Source organism: Armigeres subalbatus, chromosome 2 (assembly GCF_024139115.2).
Source record: "Armigeres subalbatus isolate Guangzhou_Male chromosome 2, GZ_Asu_2, whole genome shotgun sequence".
In the NCBI taxonomy this organism is placed as follows: domain Eukaryota; kingdom Metazoa; phylum Arthropoda; class Insecta; order Diptera; family Culicidae; genus Armigeres; species Armigeres subalbatus.
Window position 1 is genome coordinate 449,698,976 of NC_085140.1, and position 27,500 is coordinate 449,726,475.

Sequence of the window (27,500 nt, forward strand, 5' to 3'; positions counted from 1 at the left end):
CTCCAATCGAGCATGTTTCGGTAAAACGGCGGACATCACTTCCTCTTCCAACACAGTAGCCGGGTGCGCTCCACGGCGGAGTAGAGCAACATTCAAGGTCATGCGCCATCAAGCCGCGAAACCAGCGCCTACTTCGTCGACTGTCTGCCCGCCTGGCTGTGTTGCTGTTAGGTTGTTATTAAGTGGTTTTTGTTGATTTAAAGCTTGCTAAGCGGCCGACAGAGTGCGGTGCGCTAAAAACACGAGATGATTGCGCCGCGCGCACGCTTTTGCAGTCATTGTTGTGTCTAAGTAATTGCTCTTGAATTTGCATACTTAGGGCGATAATGTGCACCGGAATGCTGCTGCTGCTGCTGCCGCTACTGCTGGAGGTCGCAGTTATGCCACGATAGGAGCGTAGATAATTTGAAAGAAGGGTCACACTGCAGCCGTAAAATGCGGGTTAATATTAAGGTCGGTGATTTGTTATTAATTGTATTGCTTTATTATTCTAATCTATCACCTGTCGGTTCGGATTGATCTTTTTTTCACTTCATTTCTAGTCTTCATTTTCTTCTGCAATGATTTATTTAAGCAAGCCGTTATTTCAATGATAATACAAGTTTGTGGAGGGGAAAAATTAATTCCTAGCTTAGTATCTATAAAAGTTTCTGTTTGCATAAAAATTCATTAATTGCATATCTGCGATCATTGGCGCAGTTAAACAAGGGCACGATAAAGCACGTGAATATTTGAAAATTGAATATTTTCACTGAAATTCAACTATATTCGCCAACATTGCTCTGAAAAAAAACTGATAACTCCTTTGAGAGGGCTTTAGGACAGTTCTTCGAATGACATTTCGTACACGTACCCGAAAGGACATTTGGTAGAATGGACATTTAGTCTAATGGACATTTGGTCGAATGGACACATTAATCGAAGGAGATTTTGCCGTATAGAAATTTAGTTGAATGTTGAAAATAATTTCAGCATAATAGCTCTGTAATAGATAATTCAGTAAGATGGATAATTAGTCAATAGATTTTTGATTAAATTTGAATAAAAAAAAATCCACATAGATACATGAATGAATTGAGGAATTCAGTGGACGTGAGGAAGTTTAACCAGCAACGGAAGAAACAAATACGAAAGCCTATGTGCATTTTTTCGCATTTTTTCATTCACCGAAGGCAATATCCTGTCGAGATTATTAACCGTTTTCCAATGAATTATTTGGCTTTTTTAATTATTGACTAAAGTTTTTTTTTTAAATATCTATTCGACGAAACGTCATTCGCACCATTCATGTATTCATTCGAAAATCTGCTTTCGACTAAAGCGGACGACGTAATGTCCTTTCAACCAAACGTCATTCGACCAACTGTATGAAGATTCTCCATTCTACAATCTACTTTCGACTAAATGTACATTCGACATAGTGACCTTTCCACCAAATGTCCTACGTCTCAAGAGGACTAAAAATTCATTTACGACTAAACGTCCATTCGACGTAATGTCCTTTCGATCAAATGTCATTCTACGAAATGGTATAGATTCTTTTGAGAGCCTCCTCGGAAACTTCTACAGGAATTCCTTAGAAAATCCATTCAGGTTTTCCTTCGGAAATTTCTTTAGTGAAACCATGCAATATTCTATCCGAAATTTTGTTCGAAGAATTCATCCGGAAATTTACTGTACTGAAGAATTGAATAGTTTCTGATGGGATTCTTGAAGGAATTTCTGAACGAGTACTGAAAGGAATTTCCGAAGGAATTACGGAAAGTACTAATGAAGGCATTTCATTAGAAAATATTTGCAGGGCAAGAATAGTCAAAGATTTTCCAAAAGGATTCGCGATGAAATTCCTGAAACAAAGTTGAAGGAGCTTTATTTCTATTTCTGATTCCTTTAACAAGCTACTACACTGCCCATGATCGCATATTTGTAACACTCGCATTTTGGTTTACTTTGTAAAAAGCCTGTGAACCGTTCAGAACGCTCAATTTACTGCATCTAATCCCACAACAGTAAAATAGACTTTACTATCTTGCTTATCTGTGGTAAGCTGGAAATGATTGAGTTTGTGGGGAGGATTGACAAACGATTTACAAAATCAACCAAAATGTTACAAATATGCGATCATGGGCAGTACAGGCCTTTTTGGTTCTCCAAAGCGTCCTGGAGTTCAGAATGTGCGCTCTACCCGATCAACCAAGTCCGATATAGTAGGCTGAACTCGAGAACGTTTTGGGGTACCTTGAATATCTCGTACTCAATAAAATTGTGTTTACATGAAACACATATGCTTTTTGAATCGGATTGGGTATATACCGACGATGAGGATATTACAAAAGGCTTGGTTGATCTGGTAGATATCGAGAGCTGAGCTCGAGAACGTTTTGGAGTACTTTGAACATCTCGTATTCAAGAAAATTAGGTTTACATGATGCGCGTATACTTTTTGAACTGGTTTTTGTATATACCGCCAATGAGGACATGGCAGAAACCTTGGTTGATCTGGAAGATAACGTGGGCTAAACTCGAGAAACTTTATGTGCATCTTGTTACCGAATACGTTAACAAGCAGTCAACTAACATACTCTAATTTTGATTTAAAAAAAATACCATTGAGAAACTATGCATGTAGTAGTGTAGTACCCATAAGGTGGAAGAGGCAGTTAAATTGCCAACTATTGAAAGTGTAGATACTAATGCTAAGCGTCAACTCCCTACGAGTGAAGAGGCGAGTCAAAAGGCGTTGAAGGAAGTTCCGGGGCGAAAAGAGGAAGAAGAGAGAGGATGAGAAAAAGGGTGTGGAACAAGCAAACGGAAAGTTTTTTGGAAGACGTTGATGAGTACAGACGCAAGAAAAAAGGTGAAGAAAAAGCGATAGTTGAAAAGCAAAAGGTGAATCCCGGTGAAGAGCTCGGTAAAAAGAAGGTTCGTGATTCCGGAGAAGGCTAAATCAGTAGACCGTGATCAATTAGCCCAAATTTCTGCGAGGTTTTTTTTACAAATCAGCTAAAACCTGTTCATGTTAAATTTCGGACATCCATTTCTAAACGCGATTTTTGAACATTTTTACCAACCACTGAGACGATTTATTTACATGGAAGCTCAATCTCTTCGCTTTACTGCTGGTTTCAGCATGTCTTAGCTCTTGTTCAAATTGATGGAATGGCGACAAATCAATTGAACATTGTCTAACTGTCCGAAATTTAACGTGGACAGGCTTTATCACGTACCCCTAGCCATCTGGCGATTACGGTTGCCGCCAGGGTCCCGACTTCCGTAGGCTAGTCGTTTCAGTTCGTCATCGAAGAACCCAGAACTGGCCTATCCAAAATCCGACTAACTGCTGCCCCCGAGCCGGTCAGAGACCTGCTGACAATCTTTTCTATTCGATTGGGGCCAGCGCCCTGTCATCGGTGTGGGACCGATTACGTGCCATACTCTACCGACGGACCCAACCTAGTGCCTCTAGCCTCCACTGACCTGGGAGCTACCATCCGGCCAATCCAAGGCCAACATCGAGTACACCTCAGGCCCGAAGCGCCGAACGGAATTTCCCGGTGCATGAAATCGCTTCAAGATCCGTAGTTTCGTCTCCACAGTCATCCCGGCAGTGACCGCCGACACGTCTGTTCCAGTGTCGAATCAAGCCGGATTCTGCCCTACAGAGGCCCCGTCCTCGAGCGCTATTTTTCAAGCCCAACGCGAAGAGATCATTTCGCTCCTCCTAGGATCGTACCCCGCCCGAAATGGACAACAGAATGGCCTACCAGCTGACCTCGCCCGGCCGAAACTCGCCGATCTCCAAGGTATCACAAATGCACCAATCGAAATGATGAAAAGAACTTAAAAATAAATAAGTAAAAATGTATTAGCTTTCAATCACTTCAAGTACTAGACCTGTTGTGCATGGGATTTCCTTGGCTCTGTGTTGTCCTCTGATGTACCTTTGTCTGTGTGTCCCCTAAGCATGTTCAAGCCGGCCCTGACGAGAAAAGCAGAAATATGAGGGAATTCTTTGAGGAACTCCTTGAGTTCAGGTCTTGATGATCAACATAAACAACAAAGCGTTTTACGGGGCCTCGATCCTAATTTGAAGCTGGCAATGGTACTTCATAGACACAATTAAACTATTTTTTATCAAATCGCAATGTTACCAGAACATCAACTGTACTCCAAACTATTCTTGAGTTCAGATCTTGGAGGTCTACAAGACCAACAGATTGATTGATAGGCACCTGAGCTTGCCTGGCGCCTATCATGGGATACCATTACAGAATATAAAAACATTCAATATTCCCAGAATAGCTACGGTACTCCGAACTATTTTTGAGTTCAGATATTAAAGGTCTGCAACAGAGTGATTCATAGGGTCCAGACTTGTGTTTTCGTTGGAGAAGCATCATGGGACATCATTACACCATTTTTTGGCGGTAATTTCGTGCTAGAAGATCTTCTTGTTGATCGATCTGAATATAAAGAATTGAACTCATGAACAGTTTGGATTGTCGTACATGTTCAACGAATTCTATAATGTGTCTATAATGGTGGAACGAAGTCCCATTGAGCTATTCCAGCCCATAAAAGTAGTAGGGACTTCAAAGATCTTCTTGTTGATCGATTTGAATATTTGGATCTGAGCTCAAGGACAGTTTGGAGTGTCGTAAATATTCAACGAATTCTATAATGTGTCTATAATGGTGTAACGAAGTCCCGTGGAGCTATTCCAACTCATAAAAATAGTTCAGATATCGGAGATCTTCATGTTGATCGATTTGAATATTAAGATCTGCGCTCAAAGACAGTTTGGAGTTTCGTAGACGTCGAACAAATTATGTTATGTGTCTATAATAGTGCAACAAAGTCCCGTGAAGCTATTCCAACTCATAAAAATAGTTGAGACATCGCAGATCTTTATGTTGATCAATTTGAATATTAAGATCTGAGCTCAAGGAAAGTTTGGAGTGTCGTAGATGTTGAACGAATTTTGTAGTGTGTCTGTAATGGTGTAATGAAGGACCATGAAGCTATTCTAATCCATACAATAGTGGGGACATCATAGATTTTTGTGATCGATTTGAATTCAAGGACTGTTTGGAGTATCGTAGACAGGGCAGGCGCAGGATTTTATCATAAAGCAATTCAATTTCAATTATTGAACCAGAATATGGTAAAGTATGGTGTTGATTCCTTAGACCATCAGAATTACAACTCAAACATAGTTTGGATGCTCTAGCAGCGGTTCTCAACCTGGGGTACATGTACCCCCGGGGGTACCTTCGCTGGCCCTAGGGGGTACCTCGGACAAAAATGCGTAATGGCTGACGTATTAAATTCCAATCGAAACTTATTGATGAAGTTTTTATAATTGTGTATTTCGTTCGTTTTTATAATTTGTGTACCCTTCGGAAGCCTCCTTTTAAGAGGCTCGAAAGCCTCTTTTCAAGAGGCTCGAAAGTCTCCTTTCAAGAGGCTCGGAAGGCTCCTTTCAAGAGGCTCGGAAGGCTCTTTTCAAGAGGCTCGGATGCCTCCTTTCAAGAGGCTCGGATGCCTCCTTTCAAGAGGCTCGGAAGCCTCCTTTCAAGAGGCTCGGAAACCTCCTTTCAAGAAACCTGCTTAGAAGCATACTTTCAAGAAGCCAGCAGCGTCCTTTCAAGATGCAAAAGAAGCCTCCTTTTAAGTGTCTCGAGAGCCGCCATTCGAGAGGCTCGAAAGCCTCTCTACAAAACGCTCAGAAGAATCTTATCAAAAGGTGCAGAAGCCTACCTTCAAGAGATCCAGAAGCTCCTTTCAAGAGGTACCGGAAACCTACTTGCAAAAAGTTCGGAAGGCTCTTTTTAAGAGGCTCAAAAACCTACTTTCAAGTGAAACGGAAGCCTCCTTTCAAGGGGCTCGGAAGCCTTCCTTCAAAAAGCTCGAAATTCTTCTTTCAAGAGACTTGGAAGCATTCTTTCAAGAGGCTCAGAAGCGTCCTTTCAAGATGCAAAGGAAGCTTCCTTTTAAGTGGCTCGAAAGCATACTTTCAAGAGGGGGTACCTCAATTAATGCGAAAGTTTGAAGGGGTGCCTCTCAAGCAAAAGGTTGAGAACCGCCACTCTAGATCATCCTAGTGCTCGTAACCTGACCTGTGCAATATTTTTCCTGGATGGAACAGTTAATTTTGAACTTTTTTTCTAAAGAAAGCAAGGCTCTATCTATTTAAACTTATTTTTGATAGCTGATTTTCGTCTTGGGTCATACATGACCCATCCGTATTGAATCGGTTGAGGTATTTCTGGGCGAATTCCCATAGGAATTTCCAGTATAATTTCCTAAGAAACTTCAAAATGAAGTCCTAAAAATATCCAAAGAAATTTCTAAACCTGTTTCCGAAACAATCCCTATCTGAATTATTAAAAACCTTAAGAAATTTCCGAGGGAATTTTCAAAGAAATCCGCGAAAAAGGTTCTCAAATATTTTCCTTACGTATTTCAAAAGGAATTTCCGAAGAATTGTCTAAAAGAATTCGTAAATTTATGTATAAATTAATGATTTAAAAAAAATTGAAGGAATTCCAGAAGCAAGTTCTGAATTCCGATAAAATTTATGTGGTAAATTATGTATGAAGTATGTCTTAGAATTTTCTATGTATGTATGTCTATGAATTAAAGTATGTCTTAGAATTTTCTAAGAAACATCCGAAGGAATTTTCAGATTCACTTCTAAAGTTATTTCCGGAGGATTTTCCTAAGAAATTCCTGGAGGAGCTACAAATAGTTGAGTGTCCAAATAAACTCTTGGAGAAACTCCTTCAGGGTTCCTCTGAAAACTCCTTCTGGAATTTGTTCAGAAACTCTTTAGGAGTTTCCTAGAATTTTGCTCTAGAACTTTGGAAGGAATTCCTAGGGGAGTCTCTAAAACTATTTCTATAGAAATTGCCGAAGGAATTCCTGTAGGCATTTCTGGAGGTCCTAAGGTTTTCCTAAGGAAATTTCCGGAGGAATTCGTTATGGAAATTTTGAACTGATTTCTGAGGGTAACAATAAAAGAATTCCTGGAAGGATTTCCTAAGAAAATACTTTATTCATTTCCGTAGGATGTTTTGAAGAAATACCTCCGGCATTTTTGGAGGAATTTTAGAATTATTTATGGACAAAATTTCGAAGAAATAACTACCTGTAGCTGTTTTCGAAGGAATTTCTGGAACAATTCTAGGAATAGTTGCTCCTGTAGAAATGAATTTCTCCGAAAATTCCAGTATGTATCTGTACGGAATCTGTTTGGAATTTCATCCTAAAATCCTCTATTTTTCTTCGAAAATGTGATCAGGAACTCCTTCGGAAATTCCTTTAAGAATCCCATTGGAAACACTTTGAAAAACTCCTTCGGAAATTTCTTTCCGAATTCATTTCGAAAATTCCTTTAAGTTCTTCTCTGAAAACTCCTTCATGAATTCAATCGGAAATTCTTTGAAGAATTGATTCGGAAATTCCTCCTAAAATTTATCTAGAAATTCCTACAGGAACTCCTTCACAAAATACTCCAGAAATTATTTCTAACTACTCCAGAAATTTTTTCTATGATTATTTTAAAAAATGTCGATACACATATCAAGCTTGAAATTACAATACCAATACTACAGACAAACAGACGTAACACTAGAGAAATTACCATCGACCATGACTTTAACGATCAATTTGAATTTGATTAGTTGCGCGTTTCACAACTGAAGGCGCTAACGTCGTAATCCTTCGAGTTTGACATTTCACTCTAGCGCCTTCTGGTGACAATGTCATACGAAACATTCTTTCGTGTAACATGCTCGCAAGATGGTAGTGGAGAAGTTGAGTGATGGATTTTTCAGAAAAATGTTCAAGCTGTTACGTCTGTTTGTCTGTGTCAATACCTTACTCGACATTGGCTGACTTAAGCCCTAAAACAACCCAACATTAGTTCCGACGTTGACAGAACTTTTGTCGAATATCGACAATACATTAGCGCGACATAGAGCATGCTTAAATTCTCAGAAAAATATTTTAAGCTTTTTTAGTGGAATGTATTATTCCGTCTAAGACGAGTTAAGTACTCTCCATTTAATTCCACCAATTATTTTCGATATCTTTGCAGATACATATTTCGACCACAACTGTGTGGACTTAAAAAGTCGACTTAAAAAGTCGAGTCAAGTACGAGACACTGAAGGCGACCACACAGTTGTGGTCGAAATACGTATCTGCAAAGATATCGAAAATAATTGGTGGAATTAAATGGAGAGTACTTAACTCGTCTTAGACGGCATACATTCTCAATAACTCTATATATATTTTCCAATACCTCGGAAGAATGTTGAGAATCGTGCGAAATGAATAAAACAGTAACATTAATGTAGACTCCATAAGATGTGACCTACATGAATACTCATGATAATTTACAAAATTATTTTGGAATCTCTTTCCAAATTAAAATTATTTTTCAAAGTCTACGTTATATCGCGGAAAAATGTACTCTTTATCGAGTGTAAATTATACGTGATGAACTTATTAATTATTATAAAAAATCACGCAAATAAAGTAATTAAAAAAAAAAGAGTGTAAATTATATCGGGGGTACGTTATATAAAATTCCCCAAAGCACAGCTCATGACATAAAGGCAGAATTATCCATCGCGGACTCGTTCATTATTTGCATCTTTTAAGGTAGTTTATGACTCCACGTACCTATTTTGGAATTTTCGTTTTAACCAAACAAACTAATTGATATCTTACCATCATTTTCTACGTACCTGGAAAAAGAAATAAAAAAAATATTAAATTTTCAATATAATTTGGATGATCGAATTAATTATATTTTTCAAATTGTAGTAATATTAGCACATTGGTATTCCCATCTAAATGACAATGTTTTTCAAGGGCTAATATTATCAACCCACTTACTGCAAACGCGGTAGTGCTCAGTTCCGCGCCTGTTGCTGGCAAACATCAACAGAAACTATTAGCCCTGCTTAAGTAGCTCGACTTATACCTACGTACCGCTCTTGCAGTCTCCTTTTCACATCCAGAACGACCTCTAAGCTATTAGCTACTTAAACAAAGCTGTCTAGTAGAACGGACGACGACGCCTTTGTTGATCAAAACGATCGTGCTTGAACGGCTATGCACTAAACCGGGCGTCTTCTGCTACTACTGTACCAACGAACTGGCAATTATTGCCGCCACTGACTGCAGAGATTATTATTTCTTCTACATTGTAGCCGATTTTTGTTTGAAGTGCCATTAGATGACGCGAGTACGTCTCAGGTTCAGGAAATATGGGCGTTAGGGTTTGACAAAAAACACTAACATGAGCTTGAGCATGTTCTAAACATGTGGGTGGAAGCCCTGCAGTATATTCGCAATCACCGAAAATTGATTCAATCATCACATAATCCACTTGATCTAAAAAATTATCATCGATGCACCCTAATGGTGAGCGTTGTCACTCGGCCGGTCGGAAATCCATTCTATGAACCACTTTGAGCTCGCGGATAGCCGTGAATTGCCGTTTTGCTTATTATTTATTTTCCGCAGCGCAGCAGCAGCGGTAGCAACAGTTGCACTCGGTTTTATCGAAACGCGAAACCTTTCAAGGACACGCGATTCATGCGCCAATTTGGCCGCCCGGCTGGGCTGATTGCCTTCCCGCCCCACTACCTCTTCGGGGCTGTGACTTGTCCGGTGCGGGTCGGTTGCTGCAACCACATTATTGTTAGAGCCCCGGTGTCGCTCCTTCAAGGAAATCGGATGTAATGATTTAGGGGTTTAGTTATTTAATATCGTTTTTTTTTCTGCTGCGCTCCATTCTGCCGGTAATTGCAGGTATGCAGATGCCTTGCACAAATATGTTCTGCCCACAGCTAATGTCGTTTTAATTCGAAGCTGAGCGGAATTGCAGGTCTACGTTGAATCGACGCCGGTCGGTAATGGTCGAAATTGGTGATTTCGCGACGTTATAGGGATTGAAGCGTGGAATGGGCAAATACATTAAGTAAGTGTAGTTGCAATAATTGATTTCAGATGCTTGAGGGATTCGTGAATTATGTTATAATAATTATAAAATAAACATCAATTAATCTTTTATTATCACGGTAAGAACAAAGTGGGGTTAATCTTCCGGGACTCGCCTGGTCCTGGATCACTCACGCAGCCCCGCTGCTCTTTTGAATAACAAGCGTGCTTTTGTCGAAGGTGTTGTACTTTTTACAACGATGCGAGTCCCGGAAGATTAAAAGAATGCACTATTCCATGTACTTCCACTATAATCACTTTGTATCAACAGACACGTATTTCGTTTTCTACTTGAAAACATCTTCAGTTAGATAAGAAAATTATTTTGAGCTTTTTTGAGCTTTTTAGTGGAATGTCTTCACTTGTCATAAGACGAGTTAATACAGTCCCATTGAATTCCACCACTTAATTGTATCTTGACAGATACGTATTTCGACCTCAAAAGTAAGGCCGTCTTCAGTGTCTCGTACTTGACTCGTACTTAAGTCGAGTCAAGTACGAGACACTGAAGACGGCCTTACTTTTGAGGTCGAAATACGTATCTGTCAAGATACAATTAAGTGGTGGAATTCAATGGGATTGTATTAACTCGTCTTATGACAAGACATCTTCAGTGTTTTGTTATAGACTGAAGAAGTTTTAAAGTAGAAAACGAAATACTTATCTGTTGATACAAAATGATTATAGTGGAAGTAAATGGAATAGTGAAATCTTTTAGCTCTGTGAGATTTCCCCTAAGACGCTCAACAATAGTTAATCAAGAACGAAGTGGCTAACCCCATCATAAATAATCGTATTCCAAGAACATTATTCAAGTCTCATCTCCGTAAAGAACTACCGGTCTAATACATGTTTTATAGATGGTCGACTTTGCTAGATGATTAGCTTAATTGAATCAAGAAGAAATGGGAAATCCAAAGTCACGATGTGTCTTCTTCGTTTTGCCTTTCTCGTATACCACAACCATAAAACAATTATTTAAAATGTTGTATAAAATCTTGGCATATACAATTCTGCAAGGTTTTAATACACGAAATGTATGCTTTTTATACAGATCCTGTTTTAAAATAATACAAAACTGTATTAATGGTTGCATTGAAATCTTCCAAAATTGTATATGCCAACAGTTATTGTAAGGTTCCTATGCAGAGTGGGATAATGGCTAGACTGTCTTCCGTCCCCTAAAACCGTGGCGGGCCTTTTAGCACGCTGTCTAATCCTGCCACCAAGCTTTGCCTGCTGAGTGGAAGTAGGCTCAGATGCCCTTTCCTGACTTACGCTGATCTGGCTCTGAACACGTAAATGTCACACCTTGCATGGCGTCCCTGCATACATGCAAAGATAACATGGAGGTGGTAAACCCCTTTCCCAAGGGGATTTGGAGAGGTTTCCTCCCAGGGAGGCGGAGAGCGGAAAGACGGAGGCTGCAACTAGCAGCACCGGAGTCTCCTCAGCAGTGATGAGGTATAGCCCTATTATCACGCTCGGCAAGCCACTGAAGCGGGTGGTCGCCGAGCAACTCGATGATATCATCGAAACAGAAGCTTAGGATACTCGAGTCGCGAGACAAGAACAGGATGCGTTTATCAGGTGGGTGGTGGGAAGAAGGTGCCCAAACCGATGCCTTCTTCTTCCTTAGAGGAGCGACTATGGCCCAAGAGGCGATTGATTTCGCCCTGACCCGAAGGGCATCGACCCGAGAAAGTGACTTCTCGGCCCAAAAAGGCGGAAGGCACCAACCAGGCGCAACTCGCCGGGCCGCCAGAATGTTCCAGTCGGCCTGTGCCATTGGCACAAGCAAATGAAAATCCCTGGCAGCTGGTCAGTAAGGCATAGCGGAAATCGAACGCATCTCGACCCGCAAAGAAAGTTAAGGACAAAGGCGAGGCCTTGTTGGTGAAGACTGATAAGGAAAAGTACGCTGAAGTCCTTAAATCGATGCAGACGTCCGAAAAGCTGTTGATGATGATAATGATTATGACGATATTGACGATTGTCATCTCTGTTTTATTATTCGCCAGCCGTAGCTTCTTGTTGCGCAACCATTCCTCGATGATTGATACTGATCAATCAATGCGATCAATTCGACCTCTTCGATGCACGCTTATTGTTGCGTTATCGACTAATCCAGCTAACTTCACTCCTGACGAGAGCTTCAACCTCAGCAGACCATCGTACATCAGCTTCCACAGCAGTGGACTCAGGATTGATCACTGCGGAACACCTGCCGTGATGAAAGCGAAAGTGAAAGTCAAACAATCCTCTGTCTCATAGATCAGTACCCGATGCTGGAAGTAGCTTCCCAGAATCTTGCACAGCCCTACCGGTGCTTCCGGCAGGCACCGTTGAACGCATTCCGCACATCCAATGTTATTACTGTGCAGTCATGGATTCCGCGACGTTTGTATTCGATGGTGACCTTTGCAGTTTCTAACTCCGATTTAATGGCGCCCAGTGTTGACCGTCCTCTCCGAAAGCCGAATTGCTCACTCGACAATCATCCCATCTCCTCCACGTACGGCGACAGTAGGGCAGTTCACATTTCAAAAATGTTCGAAAATTCCAACTCCCATATGTCTATTAGCATCATTTTGATAATATAGGAATCCTGGCAAAATTTCAGGAAATTCGGTGGCCATTTAGGGGTGGCGCGAAGTCAATTCATGTTTATATGGAAATTTGTATAGGAAAAACTTAAAATTTATTCAAATCTCCCTACAACTGTCAAATCGTGATGAATTCATCTCAACATCCCCAACCTCCATTTTTGGAATCAAACGTCAAAATTCGTTATCAAAGGATACAGTTTTGATAATTGTGTATTTTAATTTCAAAAATTTATATTGTACATAATATGCAATGCGATCAATAAATCCCAATTGAATTCTGCCTTCTACATCCCGCACAATGTATGAAAGACTGCGGAAAAAAAGATCGAACGTGCAAAGCGTCGAATGAACAAAATGATTTTACTGATCCGTCTTAAAAATGTGAGGCGAAGGCAATACCAAAGAACTCGCGATCCCGCGTTGAAAGTTATTTGGCGAGATTTGCAAAATGAAATTAAAAACCGTTTCGCTATTCTGAGAAATACCAACTTTGAGAATAATGTCTCGAAGTTGGATCCCAGTTCGAAACCCTTTTGGAAATTAACGAAAATTCTTAAAAAACCTCAAAAGCCAATTCCAGCGCTTAAAGAGGGAAATAAAATTTTATTAACAAATGGCGAAAAGGCTCAAAAACTTGCTCAGCAGTTCGAGAGTGCCCATAATTTTAGTCTAGGTCTCACTAGTCCAATTGAGGATCAGGTTACACGAAGCTTCGAAGACATTCTCAACCAAGATAATGTTTTTGACCCTTCGTTGGGAACTAATTTGGATGAAGTGAGATCTATTACTAGAAAATTTAAAAATATGAAAGCCCTGGGTGATGACTGATGATGGTATTATCTATATACTTATCAAAAAACTTCCTGAGAGCTCTTTATCCTTTTTGGTTAATTTATTTAACAAATGTTTTCAATTGGCATACTTCCCAGATAAATGGAAAAACGCAAAAGTTGTTCCAATTTTGAAGCCGGACAAAAATCCAGCTGAGGCTTCAAGTTATCGCCCAATCAGTTTGCTTTCTTCAATAAGCAAACTGTTTGAAAAGATTATTTTAAATAGAATGATGGTTCATATTAATGACAATTCTATTTTTGCTGATGAGCAATTTGGTTTTCGCCATGGGCTTTCAACCACTCATCAGTTATTAAGAGTTACGAATTTAATTCGGCTCAACAAATCTGAAGGATATTCGACTGGAGTTGCTCTTCTTGATATAGAGAAAGCATTTGACAGTGTTTGGCATGAAGGTTTGATTGTAAAATTGATGAATTTTAATTTTCCTCTGTACATTATTAAACTGATCCAAAATTATTTATCAGATCGCTCACTGCAGGTGAACTATCAGAATTCAAAATCTGATAGATTACCTGTAAGAGCTGGTGTTCCCCAAGGCAGCATACTGGGGCCCATTTTGTATAACATTTTTACTTCTGACTTACCTGATTTACCACCAGGGTGTCAAAAATCTTTGTTTGCAGATGACACAGGTCTCTCAGCCAAAGGGCGTAGCCTTCGTGTCATTTGTAGTAGATTGCAAAAAAGTTTGGATATTTTCTCCACTTACTTGCAAAAAAGGAAAATTTCCCCGAATGCTTCCAAAACTCAGCTTATAATTTTCCCACATAAGCCGAGAGCTTCTTATTTGAAACCTTCTAGCAGACATATTGTCACTATGAATGGGGTTCCAATTAATTGGTCTAGTGAAGCTAAATATTTAGGACTTCTGCTAGATCAAAAATTAACTTTTAAAAATCACATTGAAGGCCTTCAAGCCAAATGTAACAAATATATTAAGTGTCTATATCCACTTATAAACAGAAAATCAAAACTTTGTCTTGAGAACAAACTTTTGATTTACAAACAAATTTTTAGACCTGCCATGTTGTATGCTGTGCCAATATGGACTAGTTGCTGCAATACCAGAAAGAAGGCACTCCAGAGGATTCAAAATAAAATTTTGAAAATGATTCTGAAGTTGCCTCCGTGGTATACTGCCGCTAACCGCAAGTCGAGCACATCTGTATATGGAGGCCCATATACAGATGTGCTCGACTTGCGGTTAGCGGCAGTATAGTACCAATGAACTTCATTAAATTTTTAATATTGAGACATTGCAACAAATGTCCAACAAAATAATTTCCAATTTTAAACAAAAATCGTTATTATTATTTATTCAGGCTAAGGCCGAAGTGGCCTGTGCGGTATATAAGAGTCTTCTCCATTCGGCTCGGTCAATGGCTACACGTCGCCAACCACGCAGTCTACGGAGGGTCCGCAAGTCATCTTCCACCTGATCGATCCACCTTGCCCGCTGCGCACCTCGCCTTCTTGTGCCCGTCGGATCGTTGTCGAGAACCATTTTCACCGGGTTACTGTCCGACATTCTGGCTACGTGCCCGGCCCACCGCAGTCGTCCGATTTTCGCGGTGTGAACGATGGATGGTTCTCCCAACAGCTGATGCAACTCGTGGTTCATTCGCCTCCTCCACGTACCGTCCGCCATCTGCACCCCACCATAGATGGTACGCAGCACTTTCCTTTCGAAAACTCCGAGTGCGCGTTGGTCCTCCACGAGCATCGTCCAGGTCTCGTGTCCGTAGAGGACTACCGGTCTAATGAGCGTTTTGTAGATTGTCAGTTTGGTACGGCGGCGAACTCTATTCGATCGGAGCGTCTTGCGGAGTCCAAAGTACGTACGATTTCCAGCCACTATGCGTCTCCGAATTTCTCAGCTGGTGTCATTTTCGGCAGTCACCAGTGAGCCCAAGTACACGAATTCTTCAACCACCTCGATTTCGTCACCACCGATGCAAACTCGCGGTGGGTGGCTCACATTGTCTTCTCTTGAACCTCTTCCTATCATGCACTTCGTCTTCGACGTGTTGATGACTAGTCCGATCCGCTTGGCTTCCCTCTTCAGTCTGATGTAGGCTTCCTCCATCTTCTCAAAGTTACGTGCCATAATATCTATGTCGTCGGCGAAGCCAAATAGCTGGACGGACTTATTGAAAATTGTACCACTCGTGTTAATCCTTGCTCTTCGTATTACCCCTTCCAAAGCGATGTTGAATAGCAGACACGAAAGACCATCACCTTGCCGTAACCCTCTGCGGGTTTCGAAGGGACTCGAGAATGCCCCTGAAACTCGAACTACGCACATCACCCGATCCATCGTCGCTTTGATCAACCGTGTCAGTTTATCCGGAAAACCGTGTTCGTGCATTAGCTGCCATAGCTGGTCCCGATCGATTGTATCATATGCGGCTTTGAAGTCGATGAATAGATGATGTGTGGGCACGTTGTATTCGCGGCACTTCTGCAGTACTTGGCGAATGGCGAACACCTGGTCCGTGGTGGAGCGTTCGCCCATAAACCCGCCTGGTACTGCCCCACGAACTCCCTTGCAATTGGTGCTAGTCGACGGCATAAAATTTGGGAGAGTACCTTGTAGGCGGCGTTCAGCAATGTGATTGCGCGGTAGTTGCTACAATCCAGCTTATCGCCCTTTTTGTAGATGGGACACACGACACCTTCCATCCACTCCTGCGGCAAAACTTCCTCCTCCCAAATCTTGGTAATGACCCACCGTGTTTGAATAGCTCTCCTGGTAGTTGGTCAACCCCAGGGGCTTTGTTGTTCTTCAGCCGGCCAATCTCCTCCTGGATTTCCTGGAGATCCGGACCCGGTAGAATTATGTCCTGCGCGCGTTCCCCCAGGTCTATCATCATACCGCCATCTTCCTCTGCCACATCGCCATTCAGGTGTTCTTCGTAGTGCTGCCGCCACCTTTGGATCACCTCACGCTCGTTCGTAAGAAGGTTCCCGTTTATGTCCTTACACATATCAGGCTGTGGCACGTGGCCCTTACGTGAACGGTTTAACTTCTCATAGAACTTTCGTGTGTTATTAGCGCGATACAGTTGCTCCGTCTCTTCACGGTCTCGATCTTCCTGCTGGCGCTTTTTCCTCCGGAAAATCGAGTTTTGTCTGTTCCGCGCCTGTTTATATCGTGCCTCGTTCGCCCTCGTGCGGTGTTGCAGCAATCTCGCCCATGCTGCATTCTTCTCTTCCACTAACTGCTCACATTCGCCGTCATACCAGTCGTTTCTCTGATCCGGAGCCACCGTGCCAAGTGCAGCGGTTGCGGTGCTACCAATGGCGGATCGAATATCTCTCCAGCCATCTTCAAGAGACGCTGCGCCTAGCTGCTCTTCCGTTGGGAGTACCACTTCCAGCTGCTGCGCGTATTCTTGGGCTAGTCTACCGTCTTGTAGCCGCCCAATGTTAAGCCGCGGCGTCCGACTTCGACGCGTGTTGTACACCGTCGAGAGTTTTGAACGCAGGCATACTGCAACGAGGTAGTGGTCGGATATTCGCACTGCGGTAAGTGCGGACGTTCGTGATGTCGGAGAAGAATTTACCGTCGATTAGAACGTGGTCGATTTGGTTTTCCGTTTCTTGGTTAGGTGATCTCCATGTGGCCTTGTGGATATTTTTGCGGGGAAAGAAGGTACTTCGGACTACCATTCCGCGGGAGGCTGCAAAGTTTTATGCATCGTTGGCCGTTGTCATTCGATACGGTGTGCAGACTATCCGGTCCGATGACCGGTCTATACATTTCCTCCCTCCCTACCTGTGCGTTCATGTCACCGATGACGATTTTGACGTCCCGCAGTGGGCATCCATCGTATGTCTGCTCCAGCTGTGCGTAGAACGCTTCTTTCTCGTCGTCGGGTCTCCCTTCGTGTGGGCAGTGCACGTTGATGATGCTATAGTTGAAGAAACGGCCTTTAATCCTCAGCTTGCACATCCTTGCGTTGATTGGCTGCCACTCAATCACGCGTTGGCGCATCTTACCCAGCACTATGAAGCCGGTTCCCAGCTCGTTGGTGGTGCCACAGCTTTGGTAGAAGGTAGCCGCTCGATGCCCGCTTTTCCACACTTTCTGTCCTGTCCAGCAAATCTCCTGCAGTGCCACGACGTCGAAGTTGCGGGGATGTAATTCATCATAGATCATCCTGTCGCAACCTGCGAAACCTAGCGACTTGCAGTTCCATGTTCCAAGCTTCCAATCGTGATCCTTTATTCGTCGCCTAGGTCTTTGCCGATTATATCGAGTCGCATTATCTCTTATATTGTTCGTAATGATTGGTTTTCTAGGCGGCTTATTGGGCCTGCGCAAACCTCCTGTCTCGTCGGAGGGCCGTCGTGTCAGGGCTGTTTAGCGTCCCACCTAACACCAGGACTTGGGCTTGTGCGCTTTGAGCGGCACACGGTCGCTTTGGTGGGGCCTACTTGCGGATACATGCAGCTTTTTATAGAGGTTTAACAGGGCCCACTGTCAAACCCCACCACATTCTGGGCAAGCCCCACAACTCGCAGATGGCCTGGGGAGGGATCGTCAAGCCCTAGGACATAGTCCCTGCTGCCCGCAGACAAAAATCGTTGCAATCTTCTATTGCAACGATTAACTCCTTGTACCCTTAGTATAAAATAGGTTAAGATTAATTTAAGTTGAAAACATTGTAAGCAATTGAGGGCAAGCAATTGAGAGGCAATGTAAGCAATTGAGAGGCAATTGAAATGTATTAATAATAACTAAAAATATAACATAGCAAATAAGGATGATAGTGTTAAGAAAACACGGAACACCTAGTCTAAGAGATGAATGCATGTATTAGATAATTAGCAAATAAAATTAGTTAAAAAAAAAAAAAAAAACAAAATGATTTTTTTTTACTAATGCTCGGTTTCTTCGATGCAAGAGGATAAGAAGCATCCTTCTACACATCTTGGAAGCCTTCTTCCAAGCAGCTCGGAGGCCTCCTTTCAAGTGGATAGGTTGCCTCCTTTCAAGAGGACCGTAAGCCTCTTTTTAAGAGGCTCGGAAGCCTCCTTTAAAGAGACGCGGTAGCCTCATTTCAAGATCCTTTCAAGAGATTCGGAAGCCACTTTTCAAGAGGCTCATAAGCCTCCTTTCAAGTGGCCTCCTTCAAAGAGGCTCGGAAGCCTATTTTCAAGAGGCTCGGGAGCTCCTTTCAAAAGGCTCAAAATCCTCCTTTCAAGAAGCTCAAAAACCTTTTCTTCTAAAGGCTCAAAAGCCTCCTTTTATAGAGGCTCAAAAGTTCAAGGCTCGGAAGCCCCCTTTCAAGATCCTTTCAAGAGGCTCGGAAGCCTCCTCCATTCAAGAGGCTCAGAAGCCTCCTTTCAAGAGGCTTAAAAACCTCCTTCCAAGAGGCTCAGAAGCTTCCTTCCGAGAGGGTCAAAAGCCTCCTTCCAAGAGAGTCAAAAGCCTCCTTCCAAGAGGCTTGGAAGGATCCTTTCAAGAGGCTCGGAAGCCTCATTTCGAGAGGCCTAAAAGGATCCTTTCAAGAGGCTCAAAAGCCTTCTTCTAAGAGGCTCGGAAGCGTCCTTCCGAGGCTCAGAAACCTTCTTGAAAAGCCTCTTTCCAAGAGGCTCAGAAGCCTTCTTGAAAAGCCTCTTTCCAAGAGGCTCGGAAGCCTCCTTTAAAGAAGCTCGGAAGCAGCCTTTCAAGAGGCTCGGAAGCCTATTTTCAAGAGGCTTAGAAGCCTCCTATCAAAAGGCTCAAAAATCCCTTTCAAGAAGCTCAAAAGCCTCCTTTCAACAGGCTCAGAAGCCTCCTTTCAAGAGGCTAGGAAGCCTCTTTTCAAGAAGCTCAAAAGCCTTCTTTTCTAGAGACTCAAAAGTCTCCTTTTCTAGAGGCTCGAAAGCCTCCTTTCAAGAGGCTCGGAAGCCTCATTTCAAGATCCTTTCTAGAGGCTCGGAAGCCTTCCTTCAAGAAGTTCCCTTTCAAAAGTCTGAAAAGCTCCTTCCAGGCTCAGAAGCTTCCTTTCAAAATGCTCGAAAGCCTCCTTTCAAGAGGCTCGGAAGCCTCATTTCAAGATCCTTTCTAGAGGCTCGGAAGCCTTCCTTCAAGAAGTTCGGAAGCCCCCTTTCAAAAGGCTGAAAACCTCTTTCCAGGCTCAGAAGCTTCCTTTCAAAATGCTCAGAAGCCTCCTTTCAAGAGGCTCAGAAGCCTCCTTTCAAAAGGGTCAGAGGCCTCCTTTCAAAAGGCTCAGAAGCCTCCTTTCAAGATGCTCGGAAGCCTCCTTTTAAGAGGCTCGGAAGCCTCCTTTCAAGAGGCTCGGAAGCCTCCTCTCAAGAGTCTCGGAAGCCTCTTTTCAAGAGGCTCAGAAGCCTCCTTTCAAGAGGATCGGAAGCCTCCTTTCAAGAGGCTCGGAAGCCCCTTTCAAGAGGCTCAGAAGCCTCCTTTCAAGAGGCTCAGAAGCCTCCTTTCAAAAGGCTCGGAAGCATCCTTTCAAGAGGCTCGGAAGCCTCCTTCCAAGAGGCTCCAAGTCCCCTTTCAAGAGGCTCCAGAAGCCTCATTTCAAAAGGCTCAGAAGCCACCTTTCAAGAGGCTCAAAAGCCTCATTTTAAGAGGCTCAGAAGCCTCCTTTCAAGAGACTCAGAAGACTCCTTTCAAGAGGCTCAGAAGCCTCCTTTCAAGAGGCTCGGAAGCCTCCTTTCAAGAGGCTCGGAAGCCTCCTTTCAAGAGGCTCGGAAGTCCCCTTTCAAGAGGCTCGGAAGCCTCATTTCAAAAGGCTCAGAAGCCACCTTTCAAGAGGCTCAAAAGCCTCATTTTAAGAGGCTCAGAAGCCTCCTTTCAAGAGACTCAGAAGACTCCTTTCAAGAGGCTCAGAAGCCTCATTTCAAGAGGCTCAGAAGCCTCCTTTCAAGAGGCTCAGAAGCCTCCTTACAAGAGGCTCAGAAGCCTCATTTCAATAGGCTCAGAAGCCTCCATTCAAGGGGCTCAGAAGCCTCCTTTCAAGAGGCTCAGAAGCCTCCTTTCATGAGACTCAGAAGCCTCCTTTCAAGAGGCTCAGAAGCCTCCTTTCCTCAAAAGCCACCTTTTAAGAGGCTCAAAAGCCTGCTTTCAAGAGGCTCAAAAGCCTCCTTTCAAGAGGCTCAAAAGCCTCCTTTCAAGAGGCTCGGAAGCCTCCTTTCAAGAGGCTCAAAAGCACATAACATATAGGCATCTTTGCCGTGGAATGTGGTCCTTCCATGATTTGGGAATGCAAGCGAACCTAGCGGTGGAAGTCAAGCTTTACCGAACAACGCGCATAAGACAGAGCGGCATCGCTTGCTTTGCTGTCTCTTTCTTTCGCCTTGGATATACGGGAGTGCCGTTCGTCGATTGTGAAATACGCAAAGAGCCTACTTTGAAACTTGCAGTTTGTTCTATGATGTCTATCTGTTTTGTGCTCAAAAACCTCCTTCTAAAATGCTCGGAAGCGTCCTTTCAAGGGGCTCGGAAGCTTTCTTTCAAGAGGCTCGGAAGGCTTCTTTTTCGAGAGGCTCAAAAGCCTCCTTTCAAGAGGCTCGGAAACCTCATTTAAAGATCCTTTCATGAGGCTCGGAAGCCTTTTTTAAGAGGCTCGGAAGCCCCCTGTCAAGAGGCTCGGAAGGCTTCTTTCAAGAGGCTCGGAAGGCTCCTTTCGTGAGGCTCGGAAGCCTCTTTTCAAGAGGTTCGGAAGCCTTCTTTTAAGTGGTTAGGTTGCCTCCTTTCAAGAGGCTCGGAATACTTTTTTCAAGAGGCTTGGAAGCGTCCTTTTAAGATGCAAAGGAAGACTCCTGAAGAATTTAACGAGCTGATTACAATTGTTGGTGATTTCATGAATGGAATAATCTCCCTCCTACCAAGCTTTCAATTTGAAAGGACGTGAAGAGTGTCAGCATACTAACTGATCTCTCTGTAACTTGTGATATTTTCTTCCACACGATATGGACTCTTAGTCCTGTCACTGGAGGAAAGATATCGAATTTTCGGTCTATCTGCATTACTAACTTTTCTTTTCGACGCCAGACTGAGATGAAAACTTTCTAAACCTGTCCAACCAAAGGTCAACCATCTTTCTCAGCGAGGTTGGTCCGTCCGACCGAGCCGAGCACATGTAATTAGTTGAATGAACACACCCCTTCCACCAGTAACCCCATACCCAAGGCTTACATTGCATTGGTGGTGACTTAGTACAAATACTGTACAATAATACTAAGAACGGGTTAGATTCAATGAATTAAAACATCCAGAAAAATCTAACATCTTATAAATAATTCGTAACACTCTAAAAGACGTTTTCAGCCATCGCTGTTGATAATTGCAGATATCGAGACATTCAAATGATTCGAATGATCATCAATATCCACTGAACATAATGAAAACGTTTGACTGCATTATTTAACGCCTTCTTAATTTCATTTCCAACCTGTGTTCTCAACCCGTACATACTACTAATAGCATGATTAACGTTTTTACTCTGATCCCTTTGCAGCTGTACGTACACTGGTCAAATGCATCTCGCTGACCGTGACGGCAACGACTTTGTACCCAGCATAGTTCCAATCTCCTACCACAACTTCTCCCCGACGACCACAGAGCGAGTTCTCTGCATGCGCAGCATTCTCCGGCAATAGATTAGTGCCAATGTCCCTCATCTAACCTAACCCTACCTCTCCCCACGGACAGCACGTCGATCGATCGGTGGTTCTGATTCTTGAAGCGGCGCGGAGGACTTTGCACGAACCAGTTCACCTCTCAATCCGTAGTCGTCGCCGTCGTCGTCATCGTCGTAGTCGTTGTCATCTGGTCCATGTGGCGGAGCGCGCACGTCGGTTTCTAGTTCTAGGAGCCGATCAAAGTTCCACTCGAATAGTTTGAGCGCGGCGCCCCACACACAAAAGGGGGTCACGACAGAAATCAATCAAACTACAACTGACAGACAGCACCCAGGCTGCGCTGCACCGCACTACTCCGCCCAGCCCCAACCGTAACGCGGTGCGACTGTTGCCCGGATGATCTGCCGAAGGTGCCTCAGCAGAAGTACGGCAGTGGCAGCGTGTCAATTTTGCTTCGATTGACTTTGGAGCGAGCGGTCAGCGCCGGGGGCGACGTCAAACGGCAGCGACAGAGGGGAATGAACCGTTATCTTCGAGCTGGACCGGACTGCGAACGGACACATTTGGCGGCGGCGACGGCTGCTTTTAGTGTCGCGAAGGCAATACCCATTTAACCGTGGTAACGGGCTTGGGCTTGGAAAATCAAGTTGTTTTAGAACAGTGATCGTGATTGGGAGAGACATTTAGAATGCTAGAACAAATAATAGTACCTAGACTTTTTATTCCAGAAGGGTGATACTGGTTTGGAACAGTTTTTAAAAAGATTACATTATTATTTGGTCAAAATATGTGAGGGCAGAATATTATCAACAGTTGAAAATTATATTTTGCAAAATTCATGAAGAGATCTACTTTCGTAGCTCAAACGTAAGATTCGAGTATGAAAAGTAGTTGTTGCAGCCTGAAACTTGCAGATGGCTGGGTTCGAAATCAGTATATAAAAATCAGCATTCATGTTAATTGAAATAGAAAATAAGTTGAAACGATATATAAAATCTCTAAAAATGTTTTATTTTTCCTGTCCAAATTTAAATCAGATCCTTTACTTATTGAAGATTAACCTTCACATATTAGTTAACAATCAATATAAAAATCAAACTTCTCGCTGATTATATGAAGCCATAATATCACTAGCTACTGGTGAAACTTATTCAAATGCGCATTCGTATACAGAGTACAGGTATTTGCAACAAACATATCGATGGCACGGCAACTATCGCAATGACACTTCTCTGGTCCTCGACGATGATATAATATATGCATGGAATGTGCCTTTTTGTATGCTCTGGCAAGACGCATAATTTATCTCATACGTCAAGCATAAAAACAACTTTGTAGGCTCCTCCAACAACGACGATGACTGACTGTTGTCAGCCCGTGCGTTGTATGCCGAACCGTGATTCGAATGCGCAATTACTGAATTTGACCCCAGCCTAAACTTAGGTGAGTCAGCGAACCGGTTGATTTCGGTGTCGAAACACTGAAACAAATCAGCGTACTAATTAGCCTTCCTGGGCCCAATTCACGGCATTAGATCGCCCGGCACCGATATCAGTGGACAATCTCGATACAAATTGAGCGCTTGTTCCAGAGAAGGCGATAAAAATCACTCCATTACCATTCGTCCGGGCTGCGGTGGGTTCGAACAGAACATGTAGGCCCCAGTTGTAAAAGCTGAACCGGTCAACCGTCGAGAGACTATTACTAAGCAGTGAAATATTTCCTCTCGAAAAGTGATAGGATTGCTGCAACCCGATACGGTTTACCTTGCAGAGCTCCAACACGGTCTGCTTGTTCCTGCTCCCACTCCCAGTGTCAGCATTCGATATATCACCCCCAAACGGCTGCAGCAGCCGCCACACTTATTAGTAGCGCTCATTTCATATGAATTTCTACGGTTTGGACATTTGTATGCAACCGCGCACTTCGTCTCGTGTCCGGTCCCAATGGAAACCACTTGGACCAACGTGCAGGGCCTTTGACGCTTGTTGGACGTGGGGCGAGGAGATGTGGATAGAAATCCACCGATAGGAGTGCCAATTTTCAATGTAACCAACATTTTTTCTTGCTCGCCGCGAATGTGACTTAAACAACTTACTACAGAGTTTGATACACTTTTCCAACTCTTGTACCAACAGCAACGACCGAATGACGACTGGAAAGCGGCTGCAAATCAACCACCAGACTAGCAGGGGACCCGGCTTCCACGAGCCGCCTTTACTCTGGTCGGTCGGTCAATCCGTTTCCACTTCACTTGGCCGGTCACTCCGCCTTGGGCTCGGGCTCAGCCTTGCTGGTTGGTTGATGTTTTAGCAGCGTATTCGACGGGCATGCAGTACAAATGTGCGAACGAGGTTCTCCTCTCGGTTGTTTCACAGTCGGAAAGCCGTGGGCCGTTGCTGGTTGATTGCATTGAGCTGGTTCAGAAAAGCTGCATTGGGTTCTGTATGTTTTTTTTTGGGCTGCAAGTTGCAGCCGAATGTAGAAAAATGAAATATAGGGGTTCTAGTTTGGTGGTAACAAGGTTCACCAGATGTTACATTCGGAGCAATGTAGCAGCTGAACAATAACCTTGTTTCCAGTTTTGGAGAATAAGGATAAAGCATAAATCTACGATGACTCATAATAAAAGGCCATTTACTTTTAGTCATCCTAGAATGGTTGAATGATTGTGACCAATTTGCGAACATTCCCAGTCAACACAAGATCATATATGATGTCACATAAGATGCTAAAGTGGAGGCCATATAGGTACTTCCCCATACAATATGTACGTATATCGCCTCCACTTTAGCACCTTATGTTACATCATATACGACTTTGTGTTGACTGGGTTGTCATAGTCGCTTTTTGTCTTGATGAACGATTTAAGAAAACATTAAACAAACATTTGAGTACTTTACTAAAAGTGAAGAACTGATCCCTGTATCAAAATTCACAAAAATAAAGTAAAAAAAATACTTTACTATGCCTATTTACAACCCGTCTCAGACTGGAATGAAAGTTCGTCCTTGGTTTCTAATATCTGCACCAAAAATCACAACTATACGATTTCAGTTCTAAGAGCATTTATAGAATTCAAAGAAGTAACCTGGATTAGTTAAAATCCAAAATTTAAATTTACTATTCACCAAAGGGGGTTTTAACTTCTGGTTTATATGGTTTCTACAAAACCATCCATTCCATGCAAAAAGAATTATTTATTAGATTTCTTATTTCTTGCCGGTTGTAACTGGCAATAAATTTTTATATTAGCAGATTTAAATAAAAAAAACTTTTTTTTTTGTTGTTTATTGCGTCCAGTACGAATCAATCGCAATAAAAATCCATATATTTGAGGACGAACTTTTCGGAATCCAATGTTGCTCCACCTCACGTTTTCAAGGGCACTATTATCAAAACTGAAGCAACGAGCAGCTGCTATCTTTTTATTCTACGCTTGCTGCGACGTAGAAAAAAAACAAAAAAAAAATAGTGAGATTGGTGCGTCTGAAAATGCGAGGCAAATGCGAAAACATAAGAATGCAAAATAAATTCTTTCAATAGTTTCTGATTATGTTACGGAAATTGCTGTAAAGCTTCTATCAGAATTCCGTCTACGTCACCAAAGGAACTGCACAGAAGAGTTCTGTGTGACCCGAAATGGCCGGAGCGAAATGAGCCGGCAGCGGCTTTCCGTAGATGCGTGTGCTCGCCACGGACGTCTGACAAGAAGAGGCCAAGTCATGGCTTGCTGCTTAATCGGTAAGGTGTAAATCGCTGAAGTGTAAATCTCTGAACAAACCCCACATTCCCCTTCTCCTTAATTAAAGTAAAAAAAATAATCACTAGCGTAGGATACAATACTTTTTTTTCCTGGGTTATTTACTCGAGACAAAGAAAAGATCCGATACATTTGAGAAACCAATTAAAACATGCGAAAACTGAACTCCAAAATAAGATAATGTTAGGGGCCGTACACATATTACGTAAGCACTTATCGGGGGAGGGGGAGTCGTTTAATATCTTACGCTCTCTTTTGTATGAAAAAAATCTTACAAGGGGGGAGGTGGGGGGGTTAAAAAACCCAGAAAAATTGCTTACGTAATAAGTGTACGACCCCTTAATCCTAGAGCAACGATATAGAGGTCAATAAATTCATAATTCTCACAGATTAAGATATACTAACGCAACTGATAGCTCCATGTACACGAGCGACGATAATCGTTTGAAACAGCGGTTCACAACCTGGGGTACATGTACCCTTGGAGGTACCTTCGCTGGCCCCAACGGGTACCTCGGAAGCCTTCTTTCAAAAGGCTCAGAAACCTCTTTTCAAGATGCTCGGAAACGTCCTTTCAAGAGGCTCATAAGTCTCCTTTTAAGCGGCTCGGAAGACTTCTTTCAATAGGTCCAGAAGCCTCATTTCAAGAGGCTCAGAAGACTCCTTTCAAGAGTCTCGGAAGCCTCCTTTTAAAAGGCTCAGAAGTTTCTTTTCAAGAGGCTCAGAAGCCTCCTTACAATAGCCCCGGAAACCTCCTTTCGAAAGGCTCGGAAGCCTCCTTTCGAGAGGCTCGAAGTTTCCTTTCAACAGGCTCAGAAGCATCCTTTCAATAGGCCCAGAAGCCTCCTTTCAAGAGGCTTAGATGCATTCTTCCAAGAGGCTCGGAAGCCTCCATTCAAAAGGCTTGGAAACCCCCTTTCAAGAGGCAAGGAAGCCTTCTTTTAAGCGGCTCGGAAACCTCCTTTCAACAGGCTCAGAAACGTTCTTTCAAGAGACTCAAAAGCGTCCTTATGAGGAAGCCTCTTTTCAAGAGGCTCAGAAGTTTCTTCCAAGTGGCTCGGAAGCCTCCTTTCAACAGGCTCAGCAGCGTCCTTTCAAGAGGCTCAGAAGCGTCCTTTCAAGAGGCTCGGAAGCATCCTTTCAAGCGGCTGGGAAACCTCCTTTCAAGAGGCTCGGGAGCGTCCTCTCAAGAGGCTCGGAAGTCTCCTTTTAATAGGCTCAGAAGCCCCATTCCAAGAGGCTCTATGCTAAGCTCGGAAGCCTCCTTTCAAGAGGCACGGAAGCTTCCTTTCAAGAGGCTTGGAAGCCTCCTTTCAAGAGTCTTGGAGGCCTTCTTTCCAGAGGCTCGGAAGCCTTCTTTCGAGAGGCTCGGAAGCATCCTTCAAGTGGCTTGGAAACTTCCCTTCAAGCGGCTCGGAAACCTCCTTTCAAGAGGCTCAGAAGCCCCATTTCAAGAGGCTCTAAGTCTCCTTTTAAAAGGTTCATAAATCCCCTTTCAATAAGCTAGGCAGCCTCCTTTCAATAAGCTTGGAAGCCTCCTTTCAAGAGGCTCCGAAGCCAATTCTTTCAAGAGGTTCGGAAGCATCCCTTCAAGAGACTCGGAAGCCGCCTTTCAAGAAGCTCGGAAGCCTCCTTTCAAGAGGCATGGAAGCTTCCTA

General features: G+C 43.0%; 1 protein-coding gene across 6 annotated transcripts in view; it reads right to left on the reverse strand.

Annotated features, from left to right (window-relative positions):
* Window positions 1-27,500, reverse strand: part of LOC134213728 (nuclear hormone receptor FTZ-F1 beta) — a 99,183-nt gene that overhangs the window by 53,338 nt on the left and 18,345 nt on the right. Inside the window, exon 2 of one of the 6 annotated variants that reach the window (XM_062693030.1) lies at window positions 8,740-8,756. The exons of the other annotated variants lie outside the window; for them this stretch is intronic. The gene's annotated coding sequence lies outside the window, so the exon portion shown is untranslated. The remainder of the gene's footprint in view (window positions 1-8,739; window positions 8,757-27,500) is intronic. 6 annotated transcript variants of the gene reach the window in all.